The following is a 16,039-nucleotide window of genomic DNA, read 5'->3' as shown; positions in this document are numbered from 1 at the left end:
GCACCTACTACTTAGTTAAATAAAATACTACCATATCCCATTCAAATGCACATAAATATTTTGTCTTGCCCATTCACCCTCTGAATGGCACAAATTCCGATTTGGCTCAAGACAAAAAAACATCCTTCTGTAACCTGTATCCTCCCCTTCATCTACACTGATTTAAAATGGATTCAATCAATAAGAGATTATAGCTTTAACCTGGATTCACCTGGTCAGTCTATGTCATGGAAAGAGCAGGTGTTCCTAATGTGTAAATACACAATTCCTTCACACATGTATTCACACGCCTTGACTTTTTCCACATTTTGTTTGTTGGACTCCCGATTGGTGCAGTGGTCTAAGGCACTGCATCGCAGCGCTAGAGGCGTCACTACAGATCTGGGTTCGACCCCAGGCTGTGTCGCAGCCAACTGGGAGAACCATGAGGGCGGAGCATAATTGGCACAGCGTCGTCCGGGTTACGTGAGGGTTTGGCCCGCCTGGATATCCTTGACCCATCGTGCTCTAGCGACTACTTGTGGTGGGTCGGGCGCATGCACGCAAGGAAAATGTGTGTATATATCTCAGCAAAAATAGAAACAGCCCTTTTTCAGGACCCTGTCTTTAAGAGATCATTTTAAAAAATCTAAATAACTTCACAGATCTTCATTGTAAAGGGTTTAAACACTGTTTCCCCATGCTTGTTCAATGAACCATAAACAATTAATGAACATGCACCTGTGGAACAATCGTTAAGACACTAACAGCTTACAGACGGTAGGCAATTAAGGTCACAGTTATGAAAACGTAAGACACAAAAAAGGCCTTTCTACTGACTCTGAAAACACCAAAAGAAAGATGAGCAGGGTCCCTGCTCTTCTGCATGAGCGTGCCTTAGACATGCTGCAAGGAGGCATGAGAACTGCAGATGTAGCCAAGGCAATAAATTGCAATATCCGTACTGTGAGACGCCTAAGACAGCGCTACAGGGAGACAGGAGGGATTGGTAGGTAAAATGGCGTTGGAAGAAATGGCAACACTTTTACAGGCGCCCAACCAATTTCACTATTATGTGGGGGGGTTTCCAGGTACAATAGTCATTTACAACATTAACAATGTCTGCACCGTATTTCTGATCAAATTGATGTTATGGTAATGGACAAAACAATTGATTTTTTTTCAAAACTTTTGAAAGGTAGTGTAAAATATATATACAGTGGGGAGAACAAGTATTTGATACACTGCCGATTTTGCAACAACACCACTTTACATTTGAGAATAATAATGATATTCGTGTGTGTCAATGTATAAAATGTACAATTAAATGCTGCATCATAGAGCATCTGGTGAGTTGGACAATGTTTTTTTTTTTTTGAGTGACAGTGCAGTAAGTGGAGCTGGTGGTTGAACGAACAAGTTATCTGCTTCGATTCAGTCAGGATGCGATGCTGGAAAGGAGTGACGTCAGAGGTGTCTGAAAGGTGTTTCCGGGTATGGGGTCTAGGGTGGTGGGTGACTTGAAAGGTGCTTTGCTTCAGATGTCTGGTAGCTTGAGTGGTGCTCAGGGTCGGCATCAGGATGTCCTCCTGTGGACTTAGGCTCTTCCCAGACAGCAACCTCAAGCGTTCCCCTGTCCTCTTCTAGCTGGTTGTTCTCATCAAATCAAACTGTATTGGTCACATACAAGTGTTTAGCAGATGTTATTGCGGTTGTCGCAAAATGCTTGTTTCTAGCTCCGCCAGTGCAGTAATATCTAACAAGTAATATCTAACAATTAAACAACATATACATCATACAACATATACCAACATCTTCCTCTCCCTCTTCCTGTCCTGTCTTGACCCTGCACCTGGCTATCATATTCCCACTTGTGGGATGTGATTTTACAAATGGGTCAATGAATGAATGATATGATTGGGAAGAAACGGCAAGAACAGTGGTTGCTAGCTGCAGCCCCAGTCCTCTTTCTTTGCTTCTCTGCCTTTTCTCCTTTAGGTATCTGTATTTGGTTACTAAATGTTTAATCTTCTACAAAGTGACCAAAAAAATGAATTACCTTAAGCACTTCTCTCTCCATTTTTCACATACACACACACACACACACACACACACACCATAACTTGTGGCTAGCTAGACTTGGCATCATGGCAAGCTAACGTTAGCTAGCTAGAAATGTGGCCTATCTTAATTCTTAATTTTATCGCCTATTAACCAATTTGGCATCTTAACGTGTGCTGCAGCAAATTACCAATGCTGCATTTGTGGAATTCTGTTCATGGTATACATCAGAAGTTGTATTGAATATCGCAGGGTACACGGACAAAATTATTCTTTATGTTTTTGTGTTATCTTGACTGTGAAGATGCGGAGCATGGATTGAGACAATTGCGTAAAATTTACCATACGACAACGTGTTGACGCAAGCTGTGTGCACACAGCGTAAGCCTTAAACTTCTGTCTGCCCCACAGACCCAGGCCCTGTAAAGGGTAGCCCGTTGGTTTCTGCAGATAATCATTCCAGCTTCACAGTGGTGAGGGGGCAACATGCTGGCTTTAGGGGACCTAAACCCCAGACAACGCAGCAAACTGCCGATACCCAGGTTAGGGCCCTGAACCAGGGCAGACCTGGAGGAAAAACATATTTTTCTGCAGCCGCAGCAATGTTCTGCCCTCCCGACCCCTCTTGGGGTAGAAGGCTCAGCCAACCTACAGCCTTGACCTAAGCGGTAGAGGAGGATAGGGTGCAAAGCCTACGGTTTCCTTGCCCAACATGCTCTCTCTGGTTTAAGGTGAGCCATTCTTCTCCGCCTCGCGGAGGCACGTCTGCACAAAAAACACACAAAAGTCAGCATGTCCGCTCTCCCTCTAGTCTCTTCTGACATGAGGAGCAGGATGACAAGTTTGCCATCCTTCATGGCCCTCTTCCTATGCCTTGGGGCATTTTGCCTCCAACTGGTTCCGTCAGCTGCTTTCTCGCGCAAAGCCCTGCTCGGTGACATGCTTGGTCCAAGAGGATCAAGCATGTTTTGCAAGAAAAACACTATGCTCACATTTCTCGGACACATTACGAGGTATCCCAATTAACTAGGAGACACGCTCTGCCCCCCTGCGCCGCGGGTACTCCCTGTCAACGGTGATGGCCTATGATTTTTTCCCCGTATGCCTAGCAACTAACAAGCTTATCCCTCATCTTCGAGCCCCTGGCTGACCAGGGAGGCTGGTTGGCAGAGATCACTTCCCTGCTTTCCTACCAGTTCCTGGCAGCTACCCTTACGCAGGGATCTTCTGACACAAGTGTACCTGGTGATTTGCCACCCTCTCCCAGTAGCCATGGCCATCTGGGCATGGCCTGTGAGAGGAGGAATGTGACAGACCTGACACTCAAGATCATTGACATGGACCCCTTTACATGCTCACTTTATGGAAACAAGTGGTGCGTTTTTGAGAAGTGGTATGAACTACACAGATCCTTCCTTAAATGGTCTGTATCTGAGATTTTTATGCATTGATGATATCTACCAGTAAATGCTAACTAAGGCAACAATGGGTATGCAAACCAGATTTTGAAAAATGATTTTTCACATAGAGTGCCTTTCCTTCACTGCACGGGCCATTTGGGAACTTATTTTGATATATTTTACTTTTTACCCCTTTTTCGTGATGTCCATTTGGTAGTTAGTCTTGTCCTATCACAGCAGCTCCCACACTGACTCGGGAGAGGCGAAGGTCGAGAGCCATGTGTCCTCCGAAAAAAGACCCTGCCAAGCCGCACTGCTTATTGACACACTGCTCGCTTAACCCCGAAGCCAGCCACACCAATGTGTCTGAGGAAACACTGTACAACTGGCCACCGAAGTCAGCGTGCATGCGCCTGGCCCGCCACAGGAGTCACTAGAGAGCGATTGGGACAAGGACATCCCGGCTAAACCCTCCCCTAACCTGGACGACGCTGGTCCAATTGTGCACCGCCTCGGGTAACCCGGTCGCAGCCGGCTGCAACACACCGTTTGGGAACTTATTGAGCAAAATTACAGTATACCCACTTCTCTAGACATCACTGCATAGAACCGATGGAAAGATAGCAGTCCCATACAGCATGATGTTAAAGGACAAGTAGTCCATAAACTTGAACATAATAAGCCAATAGGTCCCAATCATAGGAATACAAAAACATAACAACTAAGCATTTCCCAATCAATGTTCAACTATACTTCCCATTGCAAAAACATTTCACGTTTAGCACACAAAGTAACCGGTGACCTAAAGTTTAAAGTGGAACTGACAGCATTTTAACTACTTTTCAGATATCAAACAAACAGACTCATATCAATTTATTCTACAAAACCAACTTCAAATCAAATGTTATTGTTCACATACACATGGTTAGCAGATGTTATTGTGAGTGTCGTGAAATGCTTATGCTTCTAGATCCGACAGTGCAGCAGTATCTAACAGGTAACAATTCCACAACAAAACCTCATATCTAACAATTCCACAACAAAACCTAACACACACAATCTAGTAAAGGAATGGGAAAGGAATAAAAAAAGTATAAAATATATGGATGAGCCGTGACAGAGCGGCTAAGATGCAATAGAGGGTAAAGAATAGATAGTAAAGGATACGTTATATACATATGAGATGAGTAATGCGAGATGTGTAAACATTATTAAAGTGGCATTATTAAAGTGACTAGTGTTCCATTTATTAAAGTGACAAATGATATCAAGTCTGTAGGTAGGCAGCCACCTCTCTGTGCTAGTGGTGGCTATTTAAAAATCTCTTAAGGAACAGGCCCTAAAATGACATACCCAAATCTAACTGCCTGTAGCTCAGGACCTGAAGCAAGGATATGCATATTATTGATATAATTTGAACGGAAACACAAATTGAATGTAGGAGAACATAACATAGACGGTGTCAACCGTCTTTAGACATAGTTTCAGGCTTTTATTTTGAAAAATGAGCGTGAAAGATCACATTGCGTAAGTGGATAGGTGAGGGCTCTCAGAGTGAGTTTTTGCGCTACAGAGTAAAGCCGCCATTGTTCCTCCCGCTGTTATTGAAAAACCTACACACTCGGTTGATATATTATTGAATATATATTTTAAAAACTACCTGAAGAATGATTATAAAAAAAACGTTTGACATGTTTCTATGGACATTATGAAGACTATTTGGAATTTCCGTCTGCGTTGTTGTGACCGCTCTTTCCTGTGGATTTCTGAACATAACGAGACAAACAAATGGAGGTATTTTGGGTATAAAAATCATCTTTATGGAACAAAAGGAACATTTGTTGTGTAACTGGTAGTCTTGTGAGTGAAAACATCCGAAGATCATCAAAGGTAAACGGTTCATTTGATTGCTTTTCTGATTTTCGTGACCAAGCTTCCTGATGCTAAGTGTACATAATGCTATGCTAGGCTATCGATAAACTTACACAAATGCTTGGATTGCTTTCGCTGTAAAGCATCATTTCAAAATCTGAGACGACAGGTGGATTAACAAAAGGCTAAGCAGTGTTTTGCAATATTGCACTTGTGATTTCATGAATATGTATATTTTTTTGTAATATTATTTGACCGTTGCGCTATGCTATTCAGCGGTTGCTGACGAAAATGATCCCGCGACAGGGATGGGTAGCGTCAAGAAGTTAACTGACTTGCCTAGTTAAATAAAGTTAAAAAAATAAATACAAAAATTAACAATTTAAATCACCTGTGGACCTATTGGGGCTGTAAGCAAATTGAAGTGGGTCTAGGGTGACAGGTGATATGATCCTTGACTAGTCTCTCAAAGCACTTCATGATGACAGAAGTGAGTGCTACGGGGCGATAGTCATTTAGTTCAGTTACCTTACCTTTCTTGGGAACAGGAACAATGGTGGCCATCTTGAAGCATGTGGGGACAGCAGACTGGGATAGGGATTGATTGAATATGTCTGTAAACACACCAGCCAGCTGGTCTGCGCATGCTCTAAGGACGCGGCTAGGGAGGCCGTCTGGGCCGGCACCCCTGCGAGGGTTAACACTTTTAAATGTTTTACTCACCACGGCCACGGAGAAGGAGAGTCCACAAAGCGCGAAAATAAGTTGTTTCATTTCTCTGGAATCAAGATGTCGATGTCCGCGACGGGGACGGTTTTCTTTTTGTAATCCGTGATTGTCTGTAAAAGGTATTAAAAATAATATATATTTGACTCAATGTTCCATGAGTTGTGCTAAGGCATTGTTGGCAGAATAGATGGATGCAGTTCAATGCATGATTAATATAATTCACCAATACATTTCTTGGTAGTCCAAAAAATATTGCTATGAGGTTCTAAATCACAGCTAGCCAGGTACATTGCTTGCTGCCAACATTCGGGATGCACTGTTTTCGTTTCAATGACTCTGTTACGGCTCTCGTTGGTGGCAGGAAGAGTGCAGCGTGGAAAGTGTTCACGATTATTTTATTTAAAAAAACACTCAAACAAAATAACAAACGTAAAAACTCACAGTTCTGTCAGGCAGAGACACTAAACAGAAAACAAGATCCCACAAAACCCAAAAGGAAAATTACAACTTATATGTGATCCCCAATCAGAAACAACGATAAACAGCTGCCTCTGATTGGGAAACAACACACAGCCAAAAACAAAGAAATAGAAAACATAGATTTCCCACCCTAGTCACACCCTGACCTAACCACACATAGAAAATAATAAGGAACTCTAAGGTCCCCCCCAAAGGTGCAGACCTGAAGCCTCAAACCTGAACCTATAGGGGAGGGTCCGGGTGGGCATCTACTCTCGGTGAAGGCTCCAGTGCAGGACGCAGGCCCCACTCCGCGTTAGGCTCCTCCCACTTCGGTGGCGCCTCTGGTGCAGGGATTGTTGCCAGGGCCTCCGGAACGTAGAATCTACATCGTAGATCGTCGCTGGAGGCTCCGTGCCAGGGACCGTTACTGCAGGCTCCGTGCCATGGATCGTCACTACAGTCTCCAGGCCATGGATCGTTACTGGAGGCTTCGTGCCATGGATCATCACTACAGGCTCCGGGCCATGGATCATCACTGGAGGCTTCGTGCCATGGATCATCACTGGAGGCTCCGGGCCATGGATCATCACTGGAGGCTTCATGCCATGGATTATCACTGGAGGCTTCGTGCCATGGATCATCACTGGAGGCTTCGGATTATGGATCATCACTGGAGGCTTCGTACGTGGAGCCGGAACAGGTCTCAACGGACTGAGGAGACGTACTGGAAGCCTGGTACGTGGAGATGACACAACGCGTCCTGGCTGGATACCCACTTTAGCTCGGTGAGTGTGGAGAGCTGGCACAGGACGCACTGGGCTAAGAAGGCGCACTGGAGGCATAGTGTGTAGACTCGGTGCAGGATATACTGGGACATGGAGGCGTACTGGAAGTCTGGAGGTCTGGACAACAAAGAAATAGAAAACATAGACTTTCCCACCCGAGTCACACCCTGACCTAACCAAACATAGAAAATAATAAGGAACTCAAAGGTCAGGGCGTGACAGACTCAATATTCTGGATAAAAATGGATGAATACAACTAAGGCTGGGAATGTCAATACAATCAAACTAGCAAGGGCAATGATCACAAGTCAGTCATAGCATGGCTAATAGGCTAGCATATCTATTTATGTAGCAAGCTAAAAACACAGAGCCTAAAGTTAGCAAAATAGGTAGCTGCTAGGAGGATGTCATGCCATTAGAGTGGGTGAGTGACTGACTTTTTCCCTCATTGTTTTTCAGGGGTTATACACAGCTAGCGGTGCAGGTGTCATTTGGTTAGCAGGTAATAACTTCAACGACTGTTATACAGTTAGCAAATCTCTTGTGTTTGCAAATTCACTCTGCCTATCTACTCCGATATCAGAGCACTCTCGTCTGAGAGTGCCAGAGTGCAGAACTGATGAATTAATGAACGTGCAACACCTGCTGAATATGACTGGTGTCAGTAAATGTTAAAGTGATAGTTAGTCAAGAACGCCCTACATAACATGTACTGTAAACAGCCTAACCAGCTCTGCAACTTACGGTGAGTAAAATGGTCAGAGTGAGGTGTTCTGTCATTTGTGTCTGGAAGTAGCTAGCTATCAAGCTAGCCAATTTTAGCTAGTTAGCTGGAGTGCTTGGTTGGGACAAGCATGCATTGGCAGACGAGCTGCAGAAGGAAGAGGAGATTACAATTCCCCATCGTTTATCAGTGCAATTTTGACGGCCTACTAGCTGAAAAAGTTTGACAGGATTTATCTAATGTTCCTTCATTCGATTTTAGCTCATCTTGCTCTGGCTAGCATTAGTTGTTGATCTTGTTGTTGTTGATGTGCATAACTGAGGGAGAGAGAGCCTACCTTTTTCATGGTTGTTTGATCAATAGGATTGTAAAGTTCCCAAATGTAAGAGGACTGCTGTGGTGTTTTACATGGCTTTTGCATTCCAATGATCTGAAGTTGTGATGTTGCAACTGCCTGTAAACACACAGTCCAGTTCATAGTGAATGATGGCAGGTCCGTGTGGCAAATGGCTTATTTGTATAAAGGTGTACTTTAGCTCTGATTCACTATAGTGCACCAGTCTGTCCTGGACAAAACAGATGTTTTTATTCAGTTTTATTTACTGCAGTGTCTATTAATTGTCCAAATGCAAATACCTACGTAATTACCAAACATTCTAAGAATTTATGAAAATGTGAAAATGACCATATCTAAGTGGTCGCTTGTCAGAATTATTTTTTAAACATTTTTGCTTTGTCATTGTGGCAAATTGTCGATTTGGCGAGGAAAACATTTCATTTAATCCATTTAGAATAAGTCTGTAACGAAACAAATTGTGGAAAAAGGGAAGTGGTCTGAATACTTTCCGAATGCACTGTTTATGAACAGATTGTAATAAGATGTCATGTTGCATTTCAAGTGAAACTCACAGCAATGTTTCACACACAAGTTATTTTAAAAGAGATGGCTAAAAACAGCAAGCGCGCTACTGTAAAAAAAACACAGTTCCACTCACCAGATGATGATGAAAATTTGAAACGTAAATTCCTGTTGAAAGTTATTCTTGAAAAGGGAGAATTTAGCAAATTAGCAACAACATTATCTTTGACAAAACCTGCTGCAGCCACTGCAAACTACCCGACAACAAAAGCATGCTAGCTGGACAGTGGGAAAACTACTGCTCGCTATTGCGCATTGACCTGTTTGTCTTCAGGAAGGCAGACGTTTCCATACATTTTTGTAAAAACGTTCCCACTCAATAAGTCAATGTAATTGGTTGATTCAACTGTCACTCCAACATTTTGCCCTAATACAGTTGAATGGCAGATGCCTTTATCTAGCTTCTGATGGCCTAGCCAGTGGCTAGCTAGATTTATCTCCTAGCCAAATCCTGATTGGTTCTTTTTTCTCTTCAGTGTTAACCCTTTCCTTTCCAACAAAAACTGACGAGATTAAATCAGATCTTTGAAAATAATAATATAATTAGCATTATTACAATCATAATTGTATGACTACTTAGCCCTTCTTTGAAGGCGTTGTGTTTTGGGTTAGTAATAATTTGTTGAGTGCCTCTATTTTCCCTTAGCATGCATTTTTTCACTATTAGAGTGTCTGAAGAATCCATCTGTTCTGAAATATGAACACAGAAATACTGGACATTTTGAACTTTATTATGGTGGTGATTTGACCAAATTACACTCATGTTCTTGAATTGGACTTGCATTCTTCTGGTCTCGGTCTTGACTTTGTCTCAAACACAACACAATGCTGTACCGTCTGCCCTTATGCCTGCAAAGAGAGTAAGTGGACTGCGCGCCCTGTCATTCGTGCCTACAGTTTTCCCTGGGATTCTCCTAGGTAATGGCCATATACCCTAGTTAGACATTGAAACAAGTATTTGAAATAAAATGTAGGGTTACTTGCTTAACCCTGGTTTTATCAGAATATGAGTGAGATGTCTCACCGCAATTCCCTGCTCGCAAGAGCAAGGAAGAGGCACGCTTGAGTGACGCCTTATAAGGAGGAGAGGGGCTCAACTCATTCGCTCCTCAACCGGTCTGTCAACAACAGACGTTGTGTGATTGGTTCTTCGAGCTGTCAGTGATCTGCTAAACGAATCCCGTAGTGAGACATCTCAATCATATTCTCATAGAACCGGATTTATGCATGTAACCCTACGTTTCTTTAGCTGAGCTTCATAGCTACAGATTTAGTGTCTATAATGTAGATATTTTTTTTCAGCCTAGGTTTTATAAAAAAGTATAACAGTTAGGAAAGATACCGGTGACTACAGCTACATTTGTTTTCTTGTTGAGGGGAGGTATGGTAGAGGAGGAAACCAGAACCAGAGCCGGTGTTGGAGGTGAGCGAAGCAGAGACCGTGAAGGAGTTAATGGGGAAATTGGAGGAGAGAGTTATGAGGGAGTTGCTGTGTTGGTGCATGAGGCACGGCATTCGCCCGACGGAGCGTGTCGGGGATTTGATGGCACCTGGGTCAGCTCTCCATACTTGTCCTGAGGTGCGTGCTAGTCGTCTGGTGAAGATTGTGCCAGCCTCACGCACCAGGCCTCCTGTGCACCTCCCTAGCCTTGCACGTCCTGTGCCAGCTCAGCGCTACAGTGCTCCTAGCAGTGCTAACCGTGGCGGGCGTGGTACTGGTCAGGCACCGTGTTATGCGGTGGAACGCACTGTGTCCCAAGTACGCGTGCTTAGCCCGGTACGCTACATCTCAGCTCCCCACATCTGCCGGGCTAGGGTGAAGATCCAGCCAGGGCGGTTGGTGCCAGCCCTGCTCTCAAGATCTCCAGTACGCTTTCACAGTCCGGTCTATCCAGTGCCACCTCCACACCAGCCCTCCGGTGGCAGCTCCCCGCACCAGGCTTCCTGTGCGTGTCCTCGGCCCAGTACCACCAGTGCCAGCACCATGCACCAGGCCTACAGTACGCTTCACCTGTCCAGCGCTGCCAGAGCCTTTCTATTCTCCAGCGTCGCCTGAGCTGCTCATCTGCCCAGCGCCGCCTGAGCCTCCCGTCTGTCATGAGCCGCCAGAGTCTTCCGTCTGTCATGAGCCGCCAGAGTCTCCCGTCTGTCATGGGCCGCCAGAGTCTCCCGTCTGTCATGAGCCGCCAGAGTCTCCCGTCTGTCATGAGCCGCCAGAGTCTCCCGTCTGTCATGAGCCGCCAGTCTCCCGTCTGTCATGAGCCGCCAGAGTCTCCCGTCTGTCATGAGCCGCCAGAGTCGCCAGTCAGCATGGAGCAGCCAGAGTCGCCAGTCAGCATGGAGCAGCAGGAGTCGCCAGTCAGCATGGAGCAGCCAGAGTCGCCAGTCAGCATGGAGCAGCCAGAGTCGCCAGTCAGCATGGAGCAGCAGGAGTCGCCAGTCAGCATGGAGCAGCCAGAGTCGCCAGTCAGCATGGAGCAGCCAGAGTCGCCAGTCAGCATGGAGCAGCCAGAGTCGCCAGTCAGCATGGAGCAGCCAGAGTTGCCAGTCAGCATGGAGCAGCCAGAGTCGCCAGTCAGCATGGAGCAGCCAGAGTCGCCAGTCAGCATGGAGCAGCCAGAGCCGCCAGTCAGCCAGGATCCGCCATAGCCGCCAGTCAGCCAGGATCCGCCAGTCAGCCAGGATCCGCCAGAGCCGTCAACCTGCCTGAGCTACCTCTCAGTCCTGAGCTACCTCTCAGTCCTGAGCTACCTCTCAGGCCTGAGCTACCCCTCAGGCCTGAGCTTCCTCAGTAATGAGGCACCCCTCAGTCCAGGTGGGCCCTTTGTTAGGGTTACTAGGCCAAGGTCGGCGGTGAGGGTCGCCACTAAAAGGACGCTAAGTAAGCAGACTAAGACTATGTTGGAGTGGGGTCCACGTCCCGTGCCAGAGTCGCCACCGTGGACAGACGCCCACCCAGACCCTCCCTGTGGGTTTAGGTGTGCGGCCGGGAGTGTGTGTGTGGGGGGGGGGGGGGGGGTACTGTCACGCCCTGGCCTTAGTACTTTGTGTTTGTTGCACCAGATAGGGCTGTTTCGGTTTTGCCACATTTCTTGTTTTGTAGTTTATTCATGTATAGTTTCACTATTAAAGAACCATGAATTATAACCACGCTGCATTTTGGTCCGCCTCTCCTTCCCAGGAGGAATCCCGTTACAGATCTCTTCAAGCAAACAACAAAACAAGTTGGAAGATGGCAATTAGTGAAGCTTCTACAGTGGTGTATATAATTCCTGTTCTCTTTAAAATGATCATGATTATTTCATCCTAATGTGATTTCTTTTTTTTACTGATCAGTAGCTTGCTGCTTGCTGTGCCTTTACCTAGCTACGCACTTTAGGAGAAATTGAAGTTATAACTGTTCAAACAGTAATGTTAGCTACAGGGTTTCTTGCTTGCTGTTGAGCGACAACTTTTTTTAACATTAGCCTAGCTAGCTAGCTACTTGTTGTAAATACCAGGGCTTGTGTTCAAACTATTGAGGGGTCTGATGACAATACCAGGTATTTAATTCATTTAATTCAGTGGCGAAGACGACAGGATAAATGCTTCAAGTCATGTGGCCATAGTTAGCTTTCTTCGCACTCCAATTCGATAAAGTATGTGGCAGTCCTAGCTATCTACAGAAAGTTCACACAATTCTACTTTACTCATCGTTTTGGTTAATGTTGTGTTCATCTTATGTCTTTTCAGGATCTACCTGAACGAGTGTGAGCTGGAGGGGCAGCTAGCTGTCACCTCAACAAGCGTTTAATCTGCACAATTAGACGTTCATCCACGTTCTCCAAATGTCACATTTCTAAGTGTTTTTGTTGCTCCTACTACTCTGTATCGTTCTGTTACTCCAAACGTCAAAGTTAAGATTTAAGTTTAGGCACACATTCTGAATGGTTAAGGTAGGGTTAAAACATCCACCACAACACTCTAACAAAACCCAAGCCTACTTTTTTATATATTATTATTTTATTTTTTTTACCCCTTTTTCTCCCCAATTTCGTGGTATCCAATTGTTGTAGTAGCTACTATCTTGTCTCATCGCTACAACTCCCGTACGGGCTCGGGAGAGATCGGGAGAGAAGGTTGAAAGTCATGCGTCCTCCGATACACAACCAACCGCACTGCTTCTTAACACAGTGCGCATCCAACCCGGAAGCTAGCCGCACCAATGTGTCGGAGGAAACACCATGCACCTGGCACCCTTGGTTAGCGCGCACTGCACCCGGCCCGCCACAGGAGTCGCTGGTGCGCAATGAGACAAGGACATCCCTATCGACTAATCCCTCCCTAACAAGTAGTGCATCGCCCCACGGACCTCCCGGTCGCGGCCGGTTACGACAGAGCCTGGGCGCGAACCCAGAGTCTCTGATGGCACAGCTGGCGCTGCAGTACAGCGCCCTTAACCACTGCGCCACCCGGGAGGCCAGAACCCAAGCCTACTTGATGATAAAAGTGCTCTTGGTTGCCCCTAGTGGCTGGTTTTGAAGGCATTTCCTGATGTCTTTGGGACAATTTCGACGTCAATCTTGAATGATCTCCCTGGTGACCTGCATGGATGAATCAGAAGTGGGAGAACCAAAGATACACTGTATGCTACTGTATGTTATCTTGACATTTATTGCTGTGCTGTACTTGGCTAATAAATTTCCCCTTTTCTTTGAGAGCAACAACACTTTCCCATCTATTTCCTATGCTTCACCGGCACATTCATGTAAGTGTGAAGATATACATGTTAGAAAGGTGCACGTGTTCCAGACAAAATTTACTGCAATTGGCATACTACCTTTTACAGGTATTTACATGTAGTATGTTTGATGCTGAAAGCTATCCTTTTCCATATTTTTTAGGAGTTAAAAGCTCCCTCCACCGGAGTCAGCACCAAAGGAAAGGGAGGCCACAGCCACATCCTGGGAGTGGTATGCGGTGATTGATGAGGTGCTGGGGGGCTGCCACTCCATCAACACACCGGTTATCATCTCCTCATCCTCCCTAGGTGCAGCTGTGGGCTGCTCTCCCTTCCAGAAGGGTCCAGATGTGGAAGTTGGAGAAGGTGAATGCAAGGGAGGCATGCCTTATGGCCATTTTAGAGGCCACGATGAAATAGTTTTATGCATTTTGTATGTATTTTATTTATAGCTATTAGGTATGTATTTTGTACTGTTTTTGGTGAAGTCCTTTGTTTAAACCCAAAGTGGAATGCTGTTCTCATTGAAAAGTGTTTTTTGTATGTAAAATAGATTTTTATATTGGTAAATCTACTGTTGGTGTGTTTTACTTTCCCCATTTCAACATAAAAAAATGCACTTGCACATCTGACCTATCTTGTTGCAGGTGCATGGTAATAGCTAGATAAGTTGAAAGAAAAAAGAAACTTGCACACTGCTCACTATTATCACTTTTTTATTGAAGCTTAGGTGTTTGCCGCTTAGCCTTCTTCTGAGCTTTTTGCTCTACTAAACTAAATAAACCATCTTTGGTATAATACTAATAATAATAATACTATTACATTTCATTTCTATAGTGCTTTTCATAACATTCTCAAAGCACATCAAAAGCAAAAACAAGCAACACATCATCATGAGTAGCCTAGCTATCTCCCGTTCATTCCTCTCAGGTGACTCTTCAATTGATACATGCTTACGGTCAACTCAAGTTTACTCCAAATACATTGTTCCAAATGCTAGCTACTAGGCTAATGTTAACCTAAAACAACACTCCGCTGTAGTGAAAGTTCACTGGGTAGGGTTACAGACGATCAAGACAACCTGGAACTCGGGGGAAAAATAGTTTTGAATGGTCATCCAACTCGGAATTACAAGTCAGCAACTCTGCATTATCCTGAAGGGAGTATGGATGTGGACGGAGGTGTTGGAGTGTGTTTGGGTGTTTGGGTGTTTGAGGTCACAGATGACGTGTGTTTTGGCTGCAGCACAGTATTGTACTAACGCCACTCCTTGTCTGAATGAATGTTTGCTCCAACCATATGTTATATCGCATGATATTTCATAAAATTCTCTCAGTAGGCACTTACATTTCTCCTCACGTCTTTTCCCAGGAAAACAGGCACCTTTCAGAAATGGACTCCATCCTGCAATAAAAGGCAAGTTGTTCTGAATGTCGAAATACTCAAGTGAAGTAAAGAAACCTGTGTCCGTTTGGATTGTCAGGAAATGTGCATGGCCACCGGGCATTGGTAAATATGTCAGAACAGAACTACTCTGATGCACATTCACAGTGTACTACTTAGACAGCCTGATCCAAACATCATGGCGTTAGCTAGTCAATCATTATATAAATCCCAGCAAAAAAAGAGTATAGCTGGTAAAGTGCTTTATTCACTTGTTTGGAAACATGGATAAATGCTATAGCACTCACATGGATAACGTCTGGGTAGCTTGCAATGTTGGTATTTTTTAATTAGGTGGATGAGCAATAATACTTGAAAAAACATGGAGAACAAGCCACTTATTTATCAACACAAGAATATATCAAGTAGATACAGGGACTATTCTTGGAATAGTACTATTGTACCTATTGTAGCTATTGAATAAAATATACTATGCTTGCAGGCCTAATTTTGAATTGAAGATCAGCACAATATTCAATGAAATATACTATGCTTGCAGATTTAATTTGAATTGAAGATTAATCCATTTTCTTTGTCTGAGAGTTCTGTAGATAATGTATGAATACATACCTAGAAATCCACCAGAACTCAATAATACTTACTGGAAGACCTGCTATCTATCAGTACCAGCAAAGATTCAAGATAAAATGTATCAAATCCCCCATTTACTACAGTAAAGTTAAAAACAACTTCTGTCTTACTTGGCTCTAAGCCACAGTGTCAGTTACAGATATTTAGTGGGAAATTGTCCACATTAATCTTGACCCAGGTGGGAAAAGTTAACAAAATCAGGGAAATTATACTGATTGTTTTCTCTAATCTGGTATTCAAGGTGAAAAGGCTACATTTTTATTGCGTTTCAACCACATCAGCCACTGCAATATTGCAAGGCTTTCAGAAGACAAACACGCCACAGCGTCAGTAATCAGTTTTTGATTTCACTGT

General features: G+C 44.3%; 1 long non-coding RNA gene across 1 annotated transcript; it reads right to left on the bottom strand.

Annotated features, from left to right (window-relative positions):
• Positions 1-7,273: 7,273 nt before the first annotated feature.
• LOC149982496 (uncharacterized) lies at positions 7,274-9,215 on the bottom strand. The gene is made up of 3 exons (XR_016497161.1): positions 9,008-9,215; positions 8,350-8,466; positions 7,274-7,405 (listed from the first exon to the last, which is right to left on the bottom strand). It is a non-coding gene; the product is annotated as an uncharacterized LOC149982496 (long non-coding RNA).
• Positions 9,216-16,039: the final 6,824 nt, after the last annotated feature.

Source organism: Oncorhynchus mykiss, chromosome 7, assembly GCF_057628025.1.
Source record: "Oncorhynchus mykiss isolate SJ-2025 chromosome 7, ASM5762802v1, whole genome shotgun sequence".
Lineage (NCBI taxonomy): Eukaryota > Metazoa > Chordata > Actinopteri > Salmoniformes > Salmonidae > Oncorhynchus > Oncorhynchus mykiss.
Note: the sequence above shows the minus strand (reverse complement) of the source record. Positions and strands in the feature narration are given on the sequence as shown.